We start from the raw sequence: 19,421 nt of genomic DNA, 5'->3' as shown, positions 1-19,421 counted from the left end.
ACATAGAAAAATAGGAGCAGGAGTAGGCCATTCGAGCCTGCTCCACCATTCAGTATGATCATGGCTGATCCTCTATCTCAATACCATATTCCCGCTCTCTCCCCATACCCCCTGATGCCTTTTGTGTCTAGAAATCTATCTATCTCCTTCTTAAATATATTCAGTGACTTGGCCTCCACAGCCTTCTGTGGTAGAGAATTCCACAGGTTCACCACCCTCTGAGTGAAGACATCACTGATGGGAAGGTGTAATTACAGCATAAGAAATTGCCACAATAATAAATATCCTTCTTCAGATGGTTCTTTCCCTGGATGTAGCCACGCTGTACTGTTCACCTATGACTGTTTGCATCTTAACGTCTGGTCCATCTGTACCCTCCCAAATGAGACATCAAGCCTCAGCAGAATACACAATTACAAAGTGCTCTTTCTGTTTTAACAAATGTGCTGTGAATCTTGTTAATGTGATTGGCAAGTGCGTTTTGCCGTGTGTCAATTTCCACGTCACGTGACCTCTAATTTACTATTTCCGTGATTTTTAATGGAAGGACAGGTATACTGGTTGGATGCAGAGTATCCCTTGAAACCCACAGGAATTCTACTGTAATGACACCTCTATGGGCTGTGGGCACAGAAAACCTTGCCTGTGACGTAACCGGGGTGCCAGCCGCGATCAGGCAGCCCGGCACTCCTCTTGTGTGCCAGGCTCTTTTGCCGGCACCCCTCTCCCTGGTGGCCCAGCTGGGCCCTGGTTCATGCTGCGCAAGGCCCCTCCCCTTTAATAAGAGGAGGAAAGCCTGCAGTACTGCGGCGTGACGTGCCGCCGCACCTGGCGCTGCGGCACATAGCGCCGTGATATTGGGCTGGAGTGCCCCAAGAGGGAGGGGGGAGTGCTTCCAGTAGTGCCCCGCCTCCTGCTTGGAGCGCTACCACCGAATTTCGGACGCAGGGGCGCTAACTTTATCGGGGCGCTAAAAGTAGCACCCCAGCGAAGTAAGCGCCCCAAAGGGGGCGTGACCCAATTTTTGACCCATAGAATCATAGAGTGGTTACAGCACAGAAGGGGGCCATTCAGCCCGTTGAGTCCATGCTGGCTCTCTGCAAGAGCACTTCAGCTAGTCCCACTCCCCTGCCATGTTGGCAACTGCTCTGCCCGTCACATTTTGGAGAAGAAGAAAAGATGCAAATTAGTTTACTGATTTATGAGCACTCTATAACAACTTAAATCTTAAACAATTGGGCTGGTGTGCCCATTTAGTATCGGAGTTAAAGATCTGTGAGAGATGCAGATATTTATTTAAGTACATAACTTTGTTATGCGAGGGGAATATTTATTTATTTATCTACCTGTGGTGATTAAAGAAAGCACTTTGGCCCTGAAATTCTAGGAGTTCCACTCTGCTGTCAGAGGTGTGATGGAACAGAACTCCCCGGTTTCCATGGATAGGGATGCAGAGCCCTGTCCCAAATTGCAGGGTCATTAACATAAATAGTTTGGGTGACCCACACCTATAAGAAGCTTCAGATGCAACCCGCCGCCCCTCCCCGCAACAGCTAGGAGGGAAATCAGAGTGGTGGCATGTCAAGCCAGGGCTAAAGAGGAAAGACAGCACAATGGCCCTAAGGGAGCAAATACCCAATGGTTTGCAAGGTTAATGGGTCTTCTCTAAAATCGATTCCCTTTTCCTGCAGAACCTTTTTGAGCCTTTACTAGACCCTGAACAGAACTCATGCCAGCTCTCAGCTGAGAATTCCTTTGAGTCCAGTAGGGCATAATTAGCAGAATTATTCAATTTCCCAAAACATGTCCTAAGACATGGGGGCGGGGACGCAGGTGGAAGACTCATCCACTCACATTGCAGGAACTTATGCCGGAAGGTAAGCCGGTTCTGCCTCAAGTTCTGCCCGCCCCCAGCTGGCAAGGTACCCACTCTCTGCCCCCCTGGAACTTTGTGGTCTTTATTTCTTTTTCAGGATCTAATAAACATTCCCCTGAACAAAACTCTCTTCTGCTCCCAAAGCCAGCATTACGCCATTGCAACAGCATAATCTTTTACCAATGCCACAGAAGGTGCCTTTGTATTAATTAGAATAAGATAGTCAAGCAAACAAAGCTGGAGATTTACAAAAGAGCCAATATGTTTCCAGTGTTCAAGAAAGGACAGAAGCATAACTGTGGGAATTAGACTAGTTCGCAGGAAAAGTACTGGAAGCTATTATAAAAGAGGTAATTTAGGGTCACCTGCTCAAAATGAAAGTGAGGTCATGCCTAAATGTGTTGCAATTTGGAGGCATTAATTGAGTTAGTGGGTGAAGAATGACAAGATTACTTTCAAAAGAGTTACTGCTAAAATGAAATTTGAAGAGGTCAAGGAAGAAGTTAAATGCTAAAGACAAAATTAGCATGATAATAGAAAACAAGACGGTTATATAATAATTATACAAATTTGGCAGCAGTAACTAGTGGAATCCAACATAGTTTAGCTCAAGGCATCCTGCTGTTCCAGGAATTTATTAGTGACCTTGATTGGAAACAGAATTTCCAAGTTTGTTGATGATACTAAATTTTTCAGGAATGCAATTTGTATCTTTAAATGCAGTTATAAAGAATTTGCACCTGGACAAGTGAATATTGAACAACACTGAATGGTAAGTGAAAAAAATAATGGCCTAGAAATTGGATTGCTGAAGGGTTCCATATGGTGTGCGTTGTAGGCGTGCTCATTCCGCGCCAGGTATGTGTTGCGCATCATATTTGTTAGGACGCCACCTGAAACAGGTGTTAGGCCCATTGCCAATTAAATCAGGGGCCTAACGCCTGTTTCAGGCCCATTTCTGAAATTGGTTGTCATCTGAGCCCAGCATGCTGCAGTCATTTCTCTCAGGCGCAGAGCAGCAAAACCAGCAATCCTTAAAGGCTGTCAACAAAAAGGTAAGTAAAAAAACCTGAATGTGGAGCCAGGAGGAGCAGGAGTGCACCTTTTACCTCCACATTAAAACTGCAGACTGCTGCCAGGCACTGCTCGCCCCCCTCGCAATCATCTATTCCCCTTCCTGGGCACACCGTTGCTCCGGTGCCAATTTTGCAGAGTCTTCTTGCTCACCAGTTTCGGTGTGGCGGTTCCTATTTGTCGCTGCGTTCGTGCCCGAAGTCAGGCACAAAACAATGTCTAGACCAATGTACACTGGTGGACCTACCATGGTGATACTCGTAGTAAATCTGATGACAGGTTGGGGAAGAAGCAGGGATAGGAAAGATATCAAGGTCGGATGGGTTGGCAAAGGAATGATTTGAGGTTTTGGTGAGGAAGGAAAGAATTTGAAGTGAAGGGGACTTTTTAAAGAATATTAATAGATAGATATAATGGACCAAGTTTTTTTTATATACAAATGGGCCTGCTATAACTTTGCTCACAGTAAGTCAAAACATATTGGGGGAGAAATTCCCTACCTTAGTGCCACCCGTTAGTGTGGTGTTAAGTGAAGAAAGCGGCCAGTTGGTGGCGGGTCCCGCGCCATCCTCCATTTTGCAAGTCCCCATAGCGCTGGCGTTCTTAAGTAGCGCCCTGCAAAAAAAATGATGGCATGGTGATGTCAGTCAGTGTGCAACAGCGACTTAACGTCACCACGGTGAACTTTGACCCGAGCACTGAGCATGCCAGGCAACCCTAACGTGCAGGCAATCTGACAGAGGCATTGTCAGCACCTCTTAAAGGGACACACACATCTTTCAGGTAAGTTTGCATTTAAACTTTTGGACTGTTTTTTTTATTTTATTGAAGTAGTAGCTTGCTGCAATAGTTGTTACAAGTTTTTTTTAAGTGTGTAGGGAGGGCTGCTGGACACTTGCAACCCCTCAAATGGTAAAGGAAGGCCTCTGAGAAGACAGAAAATGCTGCAAACACTCAGCAGGTCAGGCAACATCCACGGAGAGAGAAACAGAGCTCAGGTCTCAGGTCGAGATGCTGCTTGACCATCTGAGTATTTCCAACATTTTATGCTGTCATTTCAGATTTACAGCATCCGCTCGCAGAGGTAAGAGGAAGACACAGAAGAGGAAGAAGCCAAAGAGGAGGAAGCAAAATGAAGGATGCAATCCAGACAGCCCGTTTCTGGCCGGGATATCCAGGATGGAATCATCCACCTACGATCCCAGTGACCACAACCCTAATTCCCCTTTCAACATTAGTCCCACACCTTACTTTCCCTCTGTTACTGACCATCACAGCATCCTCTTGACCACAATGCTGAAATAAAAGCCACCACAAAGCAAATGTTCCAATTCAACTTTATCCATCTATCCATCTAATATGACATCAATAAATCAACTCATCACCCTTATGCATTCCCTTAGTGACTGTCTTGTGTGTGCTTTTGCCTAGCCGAGCGATGTCACCCAATGGCTACAGAATGGCTGTTGGAAGGCTGCTGACTTTCAGTAGAGGACACTGCAAATGGCCTTGCTGGTTGACCTTGAGGAGCTGGTGCTGGGAGAGTCAAATCAATCTTCTTCTTCACTCTCCTCTCCCTCTTCTTGGCCAACCACTGGCTGGACAGGCTGCATTTCTTGCATGTGTAAAATGAGGAAGGCACAAGGGTGGAGTTGTGGGGAGGGGAGGGCAGGAAAGCAAGAGTTGCATGGGGGAAGGAGGATAACGTATGAGGATACCAGCATCTTGTATCCTTTCTGCTCCGCCGCTGGCCGAGGGCTCAGCCATGCCCCTGCCAAGAATGGCCAGCACCGTCTCCTCCAAGGGGATGAGGTGAGGCTAGGAATGGGAGATGTGCCTCATGATTGTTACAAATTGTTGGTAGGTGAGTGATTGTGGGGGGTGGGGGTCATGCATTGAGCAGTGTGTAAGGCTAGTGGTGCAGTTGGTAGGAGATGGCTTTTGAAGATACGTTCACTGACCTCGACCAGTGGTCCGAGGTCATAATGTTTATTTGGGCACTGGATCCAGGTGGTGGAGGCGACACTGACAGCCTCGGTGATGTGCTCCCACGTCGTTCTTTCTGGAGGGCCTCCTGGGCCCTGTGGGTAGAGGACCACTCTTGCAGTGTTGACCCCCTGCACAAAGCTGGAGTGCTGCGTGCGAGACCCTGGGTGCCCCTTCCCTGGCTTGCTGAGCCATTTGTGTTAATGCTGAAGCACTTTTACCTTTTTTTTTTAGGTGTGGAAGACAATTCAGCTTCAAGAGCTGAAGATTGCCATTTGGGAATTATTTTTAATGGGTTTTTTTGTACGGCAGTAAGGGCTGCAAAATGCATTTTTTCACTTGATTTTAATTTTTATTAGTTTTGAACGCATTGTCCCTTTAATTCACAGTCCTTTTAATTGCCCACAACTCATTGCAAACTCCAGGGGCTGTAAGAAGTTGCAATGCCGCTCCAGGACAGGAACTTCACGTCGACGGCCTCCACTAATGTCACCAGGAGGTGGGGTTACACTGCAAGTTAGCGCTACGCTACAATTCTCCAGCCCCCAGTGCAAATTTTTGCCGGGTAGCACTGCGCCCATTTTCAGCAGCCGTAAACCCGAGGCCGCGGTGACACCGACAGGTTTCTGTCGCTGTCCAATTATTCCCCCATATTCTCTGATGTTTCTTTTTGGTTTTCTCTTGTGTTGCTGGTTCTTTCTTCCTCTTTCCTCTTCTGCTTGCATCTGTGCCCTCTTTTGTTCCACTCTTTCCTTGTCTTCTTCGGTAATACTTTTGGTGTTATCTTTTGTTCTTTTCTGTTGAGAGATAAAGACGCTGGTTGGTGGGAGGTACAAGTGGTCATTGGGGGAGGTATCTGGTGAGGACTGTAGGTAGGTTTCTGGTGAACTGTGGGTTATGATTCGTGATGGCCACTGGTGCGAGTTGGCTATGGGATGATGGCTAGTGACATTACAGGCCAGAGGGTAACGCCCTTTTCGCCCCGTACTGCCACCTCCCATCACGTGAATGTCAGCAGCTGCACACGCCTTCTGCTCCTCAAACCCATCCGAGGATTCACTCACTCTCTTCCTTCACCCCCTCTCCATTGCCCTCCCTGCTCCCCATGGCAATCACCTTATCCTTTTTGCCATGTCTCTTGCTTCTGACACACCAGATCAATGCATTTATCTTCACTAGCCCTTCCCAATCCTGCAATACCCTCCCAATACTGCTTCTAACTCTTCCACTTTTTACCATCCCCTCATTGTAGTGTATGTACCTTTAAGAGGAGAACTACTTTTACAGCTCCTGTATACTGTAGTACCGGCAGTGACCACACCTGTATATAAACCCTGAGTAGGGATCTGTACTGTTAGTTTTTAGACTACCCTCATCCAGTAAACACCTGTTGATTGTTCATCTGCAGTCTCCGCCTATTTATTGAAGAACACCATACCTTAAGATTCACGGATTTAACAGTGGCGACGAGGCCGATTCGAACCTACCTGCAACTCTGCATTTCCTCCCAGGGATTCGCTCCTGGAGGACAGTGGAAGAAAGTCGAGGCCAAAAGCACGGGCGTCGACCACGAGCAACCACCCAGTCATCCAGCAGAGAGTGAGCATCGCAGGGGAGGCTGTTGAGAGCTGGGCTTGGTTCTCCAGCCACGATGATCCAGCAACAGGCTGGCAACACCCTTCCCGGACAGCGGCGGCTGGAGCCGACCGACGGCACAGAAAAGGCCGAGCAGCGTCGACGGGGTAAGAGAGAGGGTAAAGCGCACAGGGCGCAGCCGGGGGTTGAAGACTGAGCGGCGTCGACGGAAAACAAAAAGAGAGAGAGGGTAAAGCACAGCCGGGGTTCAGGACCGAGCGGCGGCAACGAGAGAGGCGCGCAGGAAAACGCGCAGAGCGCAGCCAGTGCTCAAGGGCTGAGCAGCGTCCGCAGGGGAAGAAAGGAAGCGCAGGAGACGCCATTTGAGCCACGAAGAAGAAGGGAGAGCGCGGGAGACGCCATTTTTGAAGCCGCAGCAGAGAAGAAGGGCGAGCGCGGGAAGAAAGGGAAGCGCGGGAGACGCCATTTTGAGCCAGCGGAGAAGAAGGGAGAGCGCGGGAGGTGCCATTTTAGCCAGTCTAACCACACCCAGGGATGCCGAAGAGTGGCAGTGTCACAGCGTTTGACAATGAAGTCGAAGATATGTGGAACGCATTGAAGTGTACTGCAAGGCGAATGAAGTGCCAGATGCCAGGAAAGCACTGGTATTGTTGAATTCCATGGGTGCAAAAACGTATGGCTTACTGCGAAACCTAGTAACCCCAGTGAAGCCAGTGGATAAGGATTTCGAAAGCATAGTGGCAATCCTACAGGATCGCTTAAACCCCACACCGCTGCTGATAGCAGAAAGATTTAAGTTTCACAAAAGGAACCAGCATAAAGACGAAAGCAATGCTGAGTATTTAACGGAACTGTGCAAGCTATCGAAACACTGCCAGTTTGGAATGGGACTAGCAGATACGTTAAGGGACAAGTTTGTGTGTGGGCTTCAAAGTGAAGGAACCCAGAAACGGTTTCTATCAGAAAAGGATCTTACGCTTTCAGCATGGCAGTATCACACGAAGCAGCCGCACGGGGCGCTGCAGAAATACAATGGAGACCGCAAGAATATGGCACCAATGAAATGTCATATGGAGCAGTGAAGTGTTATCGCTGCAGCAGAACAACACACGACCAGAAGGATTGTTGGTTCAAGGACCAAGTGTGCAGACAGTGTGGAAAGAAAACCAGCAGCAAGAAATCTCCACAGGAGAAGTACAAAAAGGTACATAAGGTGACGGAGAGTAGTTCAGACGAACAGAAAAGTGATACAGACTCAAAGATACGGAAGCAAGGAGCTGGGTTGTCTGAAACTACATAATGTAATCAAAATGGAGGATCATCAAACTATCTGGGTCACGCTCAAGATAGACGGAGTCCAAGTGAAAATGGAACTGGACACAGGATCAGCCCTAACAGTCATAAACCGAAGGGACTACAAGCGGCTATTCTCACATATACCCTTGAGAGATACAGAGATTGTCTTGAAGACGTACACGGGGCAAAAAGTCTACCCCAAAGGAAAAATAAGGGTGAACGTGATATACAACGGCAAGGAAACACCAAAAATGGACCTATATGCATTGCCAGATGGAGGACCACCACTACTAGGAAGTGAATGGATCCGGAAGATACAGTTAGATTGGCATTCCATACAGGCACTGACGGTAGAGACCAAAAAGGATGACGACGTCACACCTGGACGACTGTCAAAAATGCTAACTGACGCACAAGAAGTGTTCCAGGAGAGACTCGGAACACTAAAAGGCATAACAGCGACGATCAAAATAGAGGAAAATGCAAGCCGTCGAAGCAGAGCTGGAAGGTTTGGAACGTTCAGGAGTACTGTCCAAAGTGGACTGGAGCAAGTGGGCTACACCCATCGTTCCTGTAATGAAGAGGTCGTTGAGTAATACGCCTGGGGAACCAAAGAAGGTTCGCATCTGTGGGGACTTTACGGTGACAGTGAACCCAATCCTTCACACGGTACAATATCCGCTTCCGCGGATTGAAGATATTTTCGCCTCGCTATCTGGAGGAAAACGCTTCACTAAGGTTGATCTGGCCCAGGCATACCTGCAAATGGAGGTAGAAGAAGCCTCGAAACAATACCTCACGATCAACACTCACAGAGGTCTCTACCAATACAACCGGCTGGTGTTCGGGGTAGCATCAGCTCCGGCTATTTGGCAAAGGGCAATGGATCAAGTCCTGCAAGGGATTCCAGGGACCCAGTGTTATTTGGACGACATCCTGGTCACGGGCGAAAATGACAGTGATCACCTCGCCAAACTGGAGCAGGTGCTCACTAGATTGAAGGAATATGGGCTACGAGCTAATCGCCACAAATTTGAGTTTTTCCAGAAGCAGATCTCTTATTGTGGCCACGTTATTGATGAAGAGGGGTTACATAAGTCCCCTGAAAAGATTGAGGCAGTAGTCAAGGCTCCAGCACCGGAAAATGTGTCACAACTGAGGTCGTTCCTCAGGCTGGTGAACTACTACCATAAGTTCTTACCAAATTTGTTTACAGTATTACACCCACTGAACACCCTACTGCAAACGGGGGTACCATGGAAGTGGAATGACGAATATAAACGAGCTTCCCAGAAGTGCAAAGAATTGATCACATCAAAAGAGGTGTTGGCTCATTTCAACCCAGCACTACCAATTCGGTTGGCGTGTGATGCATCACCCTATGGTATTGGAGCGGTGCTGTCGCACAAATTCCCAGACGGGTTGGAGAGGCCAGTAGCCTTTGCGTCTCGGTCACTAACCTCAGCCGAGCGCAACTACGCCCAGATTGACAGGGAGGCCCTCAGCCTAGTATGGGGAGTGAAAAAGTTCAACCACTATCTGCACGGGCAGAAGTTCACCTTGCTGACTGACCACCAACCACTTGTCTCCATCTTTAATCCAAAGAAGGGCGTTCCGGTGATGACTGCACAACGGCTACAAAGATGGTCCCTTTTTCTAGGGGCGAACCAATATGAAATAGAGTATAAGGGCACGAAACAGCATGGAAACGCTGATGGGCTATCACGCCTGCCACTGCCTACTGCGGAGGAAATACCAGCAGTGGACCCTGTCGAAATATTTTATTCAACTATAATTGAACGCTTGCCAGTAACTAACGTGGATATAGAGAAGGAGACCCGAAATGATCTGACACTGTCTCGGGTATATGATTTGACGGTGAAGGGATGGCCAACACATGGCGACTCACTGTTGCCAGCATTCTCATCCAGAAGAGAACAGCTGTCAGTATGCCAGGGGACATTGATGTGTGGATCCCGAGTGGTAATTCCACCCAAGTTAAGGGAGAGAGTGCTCAATGAGCTTCACGAAGGCCATCTGGGAGGGGTGAAAATGAAAAGCCTTGCTAGGGCTTATGTGTGGTGGCTGGGAATCGATCAACAAATCGAGGACCTAACAAAGAGCTGCTCAAGATGCCAGAAGGTCCAAAATGCACCACCACATGCCCCTCTACACCCATGGGAGTGGCCCTCCTCTCCATGGCAACGGGTGCATATTGATTTTGCTGGTCCATTCATGGACTCAGTGTTCTTAATAGCAGTGGATGCGCACTCGAAATGGCCTGAAGTGATCAAAATGTCCTCCACCACCATGGAGAAAACGATTGCAGTCCTACGGACCATTTTTGCCAGGAACGGCTTGCCAGAACAGATTTGCTCTGATAACGGACCACAGTTTGTGTCTGAAGAGTTTCGGAAATTTATGAGAAGGAATGGGGTAAGGCATTACACATCCGCCCCGTATCATCCAGCCACAAATGGATTGGCTGAGAGGTTCGTAGAAACATTTAAAAAGGCAGTAAGGGCCATGTGCGATGACAACATTCCACTGCAGCATAAGGTGGACAATTTCCTGTTAGCCTACAGAAATGCGACACATGCAGTTACCAACCAGACCCCGGCCATGATGTTCTTTAACCGAAGGTTGAGATCTCGTCTGGATTTGCTCAGACCAAATGTACGAAGAAATGTTGAGAATAAACAATTCCAGCACATCAATGAGAAGCCGACAAGGAGCTTCAATGTAGGACAACCAGTCTTGGCCCGCGACTACCGAACAGAGAAATGGCAACCAGGGACGATATGCACACGGCAGGGGCCACTAATGTACACAGTGGATGTTGGGGAGAACATTGTGAGATGCCATGTCGACCAGATCCTAGCATCACAGGAACGAGTCAACCCCATGTCTCGCGTACCTGGTGATAAACCCGACATACCGGTAGCATCTATCCCAGAAACAGTAGCATCGGAAGCTGATGAACTAACCGACGACAGGGGGCCAGAATTGCCTCCGCACCAAGAACAAGACACTCAGGAAAGGCGCTATCCAGAAAGGATCAGGAAGCCGCCCCAAAGACTGAATCTATAAATGGACTATTTCAGTTAATGTGCATGTTAAAAGTGTTAACTGTTATTTGAATGTTATGGTACTGTTAATCTAAAAGGGGAGGAATTGTAGTGTATGTACCTTTAAGAGGAGAACTACTTTTACAGCTCCTGTATACTGTAGTACCGGCAGTGACCACACCTGTATATAAACCCTGAGTAGGGATCTGTACTGTTAGTTTTTAGAATACCCTCATCCAGTAAACACCTGTTGATTGTTCATCTGCAGTCTCCGTCTATTTATTGAAGAACACCATACCTTAAGATTCACGGATTTAACACTCATGTCTTGTATTGACCCCACGCTTATCTGAGGGAGGATGTTCTTGCCATGGAGGGAGTGCAGCGAAGATTCAGCAGACTGATACCTGGGATGGCAGGAATGACGTATGAAGAGAGATTGGGTCAATTAGGCTTATATTCCCTAGAGTTTAGAAGAATGAGAGGGGATCTCATTGAAACTTATAAAATTCTAACAGGACTAGACAGACTAGATGCAGAAAGGTTGTTCCCGATGGCGGGGTGTCCAGAACCAGGGGCCACAGTCTAAGGATAATGGGTAAGCCATTTAGGACTGAGATGAGGAGGAATTTCTTCACCCAGAGAGTGGTGAACCTGTGAAATTCTCTACCACAGAAGACAGTTGAGGCCAATTCATTAAATATATTCAAGAAGGAGTTAGATATATTTCTAATGGCTAAGGGGATCAAGGGATATGGGGAGAAGGCAGGGACAGGGTACTGAATTTGGATGATCAGCCATGATCGCATTGAATGGTGGAGCAGGCTCGAGGGGCCGAATGGCCTAATCCTGCTCCTATCTTCTATGTTTGCTCCCTTATCAACTCCCCTCACCATCACCCACCCATTCTCTCAGCTCCCTTTTTTTCCATTTCCTCCACAGTCACCCATGTTCTCCTAACCTGCACTTAACGTTTTTGTTTACTCACCCTGTTACCTACACTGAAATCCCCTCACCCCAAACACTCTGCCCCTCATTCTTTACCTCAGATGCCCCTCTGCCCTCTCACCCCGAATTCTCCTCTTCTTCCCTAAACTCTTAATTGCTTCTGCACTCTCCCGCAGTGCCCTCTCTCCTTATACCACTTGCCCCTCAACCAGCTGATGCCTGATAATTTATTCTAACACTTATTTTGCTATAAATAGAATGTAGCATAACAAGTGCTGTAAACAACAAAAATCAGGCACCATGACAACCCAAAGTGGGCGAAGATGTAGATGGTGGGCAATAGAGAGTGTGGCCAGGACTAGGATTGGAACAGCAGCTCTAGGTGAGAAAATCTGCAGATGGCATGGGGCAGAAGGGGCTGAGATCGGGGTTTGGGGGTGGGTGAAAATGGGATCAGGACAGCAGCCTGAAGAGGGTGAAGACGAACAAGGTATGGGCAGCAGTGGGTACGGGTGAGCTGGCTGAGACCTAACACAACAGACCCAAAGAAACCAGAGGGCAGAGGGTGGGGGCTTGTGGTGGGTGCTGGTGTGGACCACTGCCCAATGCTGGTGAAGATGCCAGATAGCAAGAGCAGTTTGGAAGTGTGGGATTATAGGCCAAGGCCTAAGATGGAAGAACTGCAGAGAGAAAATGGCAGGGAAAGCAATTTGATGGAAAGGATAGGCAAGCATGGGAAAGTAGAGGCCAATGTGGAGTCATGGCACTGCCTAGTGTTTAGAGGCCTGAAAGCCAAGCAATGATAAGTACACAAACAGCAAGCTGTAGAGTGTAAACCTTGCCTCCAGTTTAAATGCAACTCTAGACATAACACCCAGACACAGCTATCGATTGTGACACAGGAAGTAAGTATGGCAAACAGAAAGTGTGTGGAAGAAACAAGACTTCTAATAATACATGGAGACAGAGAGGAAATCATAATTATAATTACATAGTGAGCATTATAAACTGGTAGAGCATGAAGCAAGAGAAAGACTTGTTTATGATAGTTTTCACTCACTGAAAATGTCTCCAGGGTGTGAGGCAGTAATTGAACGTTTGCTACCATTCAACAAAATAAAGAGTATGTTCACTATTGTGAGGCTGTGATTGCCAGTTCAAATAGAATATTAGGGTATGCTCTCTGGGTGGCTCTAGATAAATGCACAGACATGTACTGCTACTCCATACAGACCAGGAAGCTTGCAGGTTTGCTACGGGAGCTATGTTGAGTTAGCCAATTTATTAGAGATGGGCTATATAATTGACTTCAGTATATGCAGGCTGAAGTAGAGCAACAAGAATCAGAGGAGGAGCAAAAATAACAGCCAAGCCACTTTGCCAACATTGTAACCCCCACTCTGTTATTCACTATTTTGCAGGCAACAACCCAGAGTCAAGTACCTGGGGGCCTTTACATAGTGAGCATGGGGAAGCAGCACAGGGTGGAGACAACAAGCACGAATGGACTGGAGGAAGAATAGAAGATTGACATTCCTGAATGGAGGGTCATAAGGTGCCACTCATTGTGAGGAAGAGCTTGATGACCCTAATCTTATGCATCCTGCACCAAAGAGAATAATGCTAGTAGAGCAGCACACTTATGTGCAGGGACCGTGCACAATCTCCTTTCATGTGCAGAACAAGTTTGGACAGCTGGAGGGACCATGGCCTGTACGTGAAGCACTATCAGCAGGGGATTCAAAGCACTGCTGGGCATCCTGGAGCATGTAGCAACTCCAGACAGGATTGCAGAGACCAACTCCAGCACAGCGATCCATGGAATAGGACTAGGTTCCTGTGTGGCAAATCACACTGCTGCCATGCAGACCTGGCACAAGTGCTTGGCAAGAGCTCTCTTTTCTGTACTGCATTCAACTAACTTAGACAACCACAACTCAGGGTTCCACGTGTCTTACTGAGACCATCACTCTGGCTTCTTGACCATCACTGGACTTTCAGAGCCAGTGCTGCGTACCAGTGGCAAGAAGATGCTCATTGGATCTTGCTGTCTCTCTGAATAGCAAGTCCAGTGAGACTGCTGGCCAGCACCATCCAATGCCTGAAAATGTAAGTGGTTAACAGCAGGATCACATTGCTTAGGCACTTGAGATATTGGCTCCATGCCAACACATTCCCAAGAGGCTCATAAACAAGTAAACAGCAGGCCACACCATCCATTCCAGCCACTCTGCTGGCATTTATAGGGAGCATCAGGGTGACAAAAAGGCATTTTTTGTCTGTTAAATATTTGATTTGGATTTTATTGCTCAGAAAAACATGAGGGGTTAAGACCCAGAGCCACCTGGGATTAAAATCAGTGATTGTGTAAGATTCGCAAAATTCAACAGATTCCCCAAAACCAAGAAGATTACCCTAAGGAAGGGATTTTTCGACTGTTAATAAACCATGTCAGAATGGTATAAGAATACTGGGCCTAAAGGGAGATTTAAAAATCAAGGACCCCAGGATTTTGGTTTTTATTTTAAAAGCATGTTTGAGCCTGTGGAATAAAAGGGGGGTGCAATAAAATGAATTGGGTTTGGCCTCTGTAAATGGACAGTTTTGAGTATTGGCATTAGCCAAGCTGTCTGGGGGCTATTTGGACTGTCTCAGTCATTTTACATAATGACAATAGACCAACGGAAGAGCAGTTCCCGCCCAAAATTACAGAACCATCCAAAGTATACATAATGCAGAACATGCCACCAACTAACAAAAGAACCTTGGGCCCCACAGGTAAAGACAAATGTTACTGCAATTAAACAAGAGGTTAAACAATCACTTAAAACCACTTAAGAATCGATGGGTCCACCCCGAAACCACTTTACACAATCTTAAACCAATTAAGATTGATGGGACCATCCCGAAACCTATTAAACAATTTTTAACCCATCAATGTTAACGAGCCCGCCAAAACTAACAATGAGACAGAGCTGATTTGGCGCGCAGATTAGCAGGCCTCAAACGGTATAATTGAGGGCCTGCTTTTACAACGGCAGGTCAAGCAGTTTCAGTTCGAAGAAGAAGAAGACAAGTTCAACAAAGGTGCAGTGCGGTTCCAGGGTTCGGTTCAAGGAGTGCGGGTCCAGTTCAGGTCGAGCGGTTCAAGCAGTTGAGTGAGAGGAGAGTTCAAGGAGTGGAGACGAGTTGAAGAAAAGAGTTTGCTTCATCATTCATGTGAAATCAAGTCACCAAGTTCAAATCCAAGAAGAAGCTCCCTCTCGAAGAAATAACGTACCGTCGGAGACCTCGCAGCAGACCAGGGCCCCACGAAACAAACAACCAAATATTACCAGCAACCGGGTAATATTGGGCCACCGCGACCAACAAAACCCAACTCAGAAGAAAACCGAAGATCCACAAGTTTTTCCACTCTACAATCTATCCTGACTTACCCCATGGTAAGATTTTACTGAAAAAGACTCTAAACCCTACTTCTGCAACAAAAGAAATTGGGTTCTTACCTGATAGATCCAATACGCACCCTACCGCATCAGCGGACTCGCGAAGACTGACCAGCCACGCAGGTGAAGTCCTCTACCACGTCCGGGGTACGGCAGGCCCCAACCGACACATCTAGAGAACCCCGAGATCGCAAACCTCTACAACTGTCAAAGGAAGTCGTTTTGGTGAGCATCATCCCTTGTCCTCTGGAGCCCAACTTAGCTAGTGAAGTGGGATTGGGAGGGGTGAAGTATTCTGTCTATTGTTATTTTCCCTCATATATTCTGAAGTGTTCCCCCAATTTAGAGTGTTAAGGTTATTGTGTTGCATATTTTCTTTCTCAATAAAGATCTTACTCCTTTTACCAAAATTCAGTTCGATAGCAAAATACTGCAGATGCTGGAAATCCGAAATAACAACAGAAAATGCTGAAAAAACTCAGCAGGCCAGGCAACATCTGTGGAGCGAAATTAGAGTCAACGTTTCAGGTCAAAACTCTTTATCAAGTCTTGATAAAGGGTTTTGAACCGAAACGTTGACTCTAATTTCTCTCCACGGATGTTGCCTGGCCTGCTGAGTTTTTCCAGCATTTTCTGTTGTTATACCAAAATTCAGTTGTCTGCTGCACTTTTCATCACAACCCCCAAATAAGTCCCAGGTCTCGAACCAAGGGAGTGGGAGCGATTCGAACCGTTCACAAGTCAGAGGTGAAGCTGACCCACACACCACCCCCTACAATTGGCTCGCTACTATCTGCAAGGTGGAGGGAATTCTGATGCAGTCCAAGAGTCAAAAGGGGTCACTTCAGCTGCATTGTTCCTAAGAAGCATTTCTTGCTACCTTGCTGCTTTGGTGTTGTTCTATTCAATATGCTCAGCTTGACACTTTGAGCACAGATTGTCAGGCAACAAGATGTCTCCATACTTTATTGAAAGTACCAATTGCACTTGGGTGAAACAATATAACTGATGGTTGGTTATTGATCTACTGGAATTATCAGGGATATAGTTATCCATTTCCTTTTATTTTGGAAGATGTTCAGGCGATGATGAATGATAGATCAGGTCTGATTTTTGTTTGTGGACACTCAGTTTCCAGGTAGGCCCTCTGCTGCTCATGGCTTGCTTTTTAAGTCAACTTTTCAACCAACAGAAAAGATGGTGCCGTATGGCAAAGCTGGGCCAGTTTGAAATTGCAACGTGTTTCACAGCGTTGGAAGTGAGCTTCTGTTTTAAAGTCTGTAGTGTGGTACAATGTAAATGCAGCAGATCTAACTAGGCCATGGCTCAGAATTTGGGAATTGGAGAGGATACGTTGTTTTTGCACTACCTTTAAGTTCTGCCCTAAATTCTGCTGAAAGTGAGGGAGGGTGTAAGATAAATCCGCCATGGTTAAGGCGCAGCCATGCAAATGATGTGTTTACATGAGGATGACACCATAGGACCAATTTTAACCTGGTCCGCCTAGAGATTACTGTGAGCAATGTAACCTCATTAACCGTACCACCCTCCTATCAAATTACTCTCTCAGCTACTCTCACAGAAAGTTTATTTTGCTTCAGTTTAAATAGCGGCAGAAGAATGATAGAAATGCATTAAGCATGTGTGTGAGAACATCTCTCACAGTAATTTTCAGGGTATTGTGTAAACATCCGCAGCAGTGTGACTTGCACCATCAGAAACAGAGACAGGGCTAAGCGATCCCACAATCAACAGATCAGATCAAAGCTCTGCAGTCCTGCCACATCCAGTCATGAATGGTGGTGGACCATTAAACAACTAACGGGAGGAAGAGGCTCCATGAATATCCCCATCCTCAATGATGGTGGAGCCCAACATGTGAGTGCAAAGGACAAGGCTGAAGCATTTGCAGCCATCTTCAGCCCAAAGTGCCGAGTGGATGATCCATACCGGCCTCCTCCTGAGGCCCCCACCATCACAGAAGCCAGTCTTCAGCCAATTCGATTCACTCCACATGATATCAAGAAACAGCTAAGCGCACTGGATACAGCAATAGCTGTGGGCCCCGACAACATCCCAGCTATCGTGCTGAAGACTTGGGCTCCAGAACTAGCCCCATCTCTAGAAAGCTGTTCCAGTACAGCTACAACACTGGCATCTACCCGAGAAAGTGGAAAACTGCCCAGGTATGTCCTGTCCACAAAAAGCAGGACAAATCCAATCCGGCCAATTACCGCCCCATCAGTCTACTCTCAATCATCAGCAAAGTGATGGAAGGTGTCATCGACAGTGCCATCAAGTGGCACTTACTCACCAATAACCTGCTCACTGATGCCCAGTTTGGGTTCCGCCAAGACCACTCGGCTCTCGACCTCATTACAATCTTGGTCCAAACATGGACAAAGGAGCTGAATTCCAGAGGTGAGCATTTGACCAAGTGTGGCATCAAGGAGCCCTAGTAAAACTGAAGTCAATGGGAATCGGGGGGAAAGCTCTCCACTGGCTGGAGTCATACTTAGGACAAAGGAAGATGGTTGTGGTGGTTGAAGGTCAATCATCACAGCCCCAGGACATCCCTGCAGGAGTTCCTCAGGGCAGTGTCCCAGGCCCAACCATCTTCAGCTGCTCCATCAATGACCTTCCCTCCAACATAAGGTCAGAAATGGGGATGTTCACTGATGACTGCAAAGTGTTCAGTGCCATTCACAACTCTTCAGATAATGAAGCACTCCATGCCCGCATGCAACAAGAACTGGATGACATTCGGGCTTAGGCTGATAAGTGGCAGGTAATATTTGCGCCACACAAGTGCCAGGCAATGACTATCTCCAACAAGTGAGAGTCTAACTACCCCCCTTGACATTCAATGGCATTACCTTCGCAGAATCCCCCATCATCAACATCCTGGGGGTCACCATTGACCAGAAACTTAACTGGACCAGCCACATAAATACTGTGGCAACAAAAGCCGGTCAGAGGCTAAGTGTTCTGCAGCGAGTGTCTCACCTCCTGACTCCCCAAGACCTTTCCACCATCTACAAGGCACAAGTAAGGAATGTGATGGAATACTCTCCACTTGTCTGGATGAGTGCAGCTCCAACAACACTCAAGAAGCTTGACACTGTAGTGTATGTACCCGTCTACCTTTAAGGGAACTATTGAATGTAACCGTTCACCTTTAAGAGAACTACTTTAGGTGTGGCACTATTTGTTTGGCTTCTGTATACTGTAATACCGACAGTGACCACACCAGTATATAAGTGTTGTGGCAGGATAACTGGGGCAGATTCGCTCTGACCTCGGAATAGTAAAGACCTGTTTGTTTGTTACTCCTGAAGTCTGTGTCGTTATTAACTGTACAACCCACAGACTTTACAGTGGCGACGAGTCCGATCGTACCCTGCGGCAAGACTACCAAAGCAAGAAGAGCGTCGAAGAGAGGCAACCGCCCTCGTCGTTCTGCTGGGAGAAAACATGAGGCTGCAGCAGGAGAAAGGTGGAAGACTTAGCAACAAAAGCTTCCGTCTGCAACAGGCACTGACTACCCTTCTACCACGGTACGGAGTGAGCCGATCAGCAGGGAACAAGGCGGCCGAAGAGACTGTGAGTAGGGGAAGGTGTAGAAGTATCCGGAGGATAAGGGCAGAGCACTCGACCTCGGTCGAGGGGGAGCTGAGCCGGTCAGAAGTTGGGTCCAACGGCGTCGGGTGACAGCCGGACCGCGATCGGCGGGAAAGATCCGGGCGGCGACGAAGCCGCGGAGCGCTGAAACCGAGCGTGTGGGAGAGGCAGAGCCGAGCAAAGGAGGCTGCGCGAGAGCCAGCCCAGCGGCTGAACTGTTCTCCACCAACGGGGTACCCAGAGCCGGTAGAACCGAACGTGCGGGGGAGAGAGCGACAGAGCCGGGTACGGAGAGAGAGACTGCGCGAGAGCCAGTCCAGCGGCTGAACTGTCCTCCGTTAACGGGGTGTACCCAGCGCCGGTAGAGCCGTGCGGGCGGGAGAGAGAGACAGAGCCGAGTAAGGGGAGCTGTGCGAGAGCCAGCCCAGCGGCTGAACCTGTCCGCTGTGGGGAAAGCATACCCCTTCCACCAGGAAGAAACGCGGAAAGCCGCCATTAGGTGGAGAAGAC

The 19,421-nt window shown here is 47.7% G+C and overlaps 1 protein-coding gene across 2 annotated transcripts in view; it reads right to left on the bottom strand.

Annotated features, from left to right (window-relative positions):
- The window catches only part of LOC147105665 (cAMP-dependent protein kinase type II-beta regulatory subunit-like), a 334,744-nt gene that overhangs the window by 181,293 nt on the left and 134,030 nt on the right, over window positions 1-19,421 (bottom strand). For both annotated transcript variants that reach the window (XM_086010222.1, XM_086010224.1), the window contains exon 2: window positions 3,451-3,565. The gene's annotated coding sequence lies outside the window, so the exon portion shown is untranslated. The remainder of the gene's footprint in view (window positions 1-3,450; window positions 3,566-19,421) is intronic.

Source organism: Somniosus microcephalus, chromosome 17 (assembly GCF_052327205.1).
Source record: "Somniosus microcephalus isolate GS21.2 chromosome 17, FLI_Smic_1.0, whole genome shotgun sequence".
NCBI classification, from domain to species: domain Eukaryota; kingdom Metazoa; phylum Chordata; class Chondrichthyes; order Squaliformes; family Somniosidae; genus Somniosus; species Somniosus microcephalus.
Note: the sequence above shows the minus strand (reverse complement) of the source record. Positions and strands in the feature narration are given on the sequence as shown.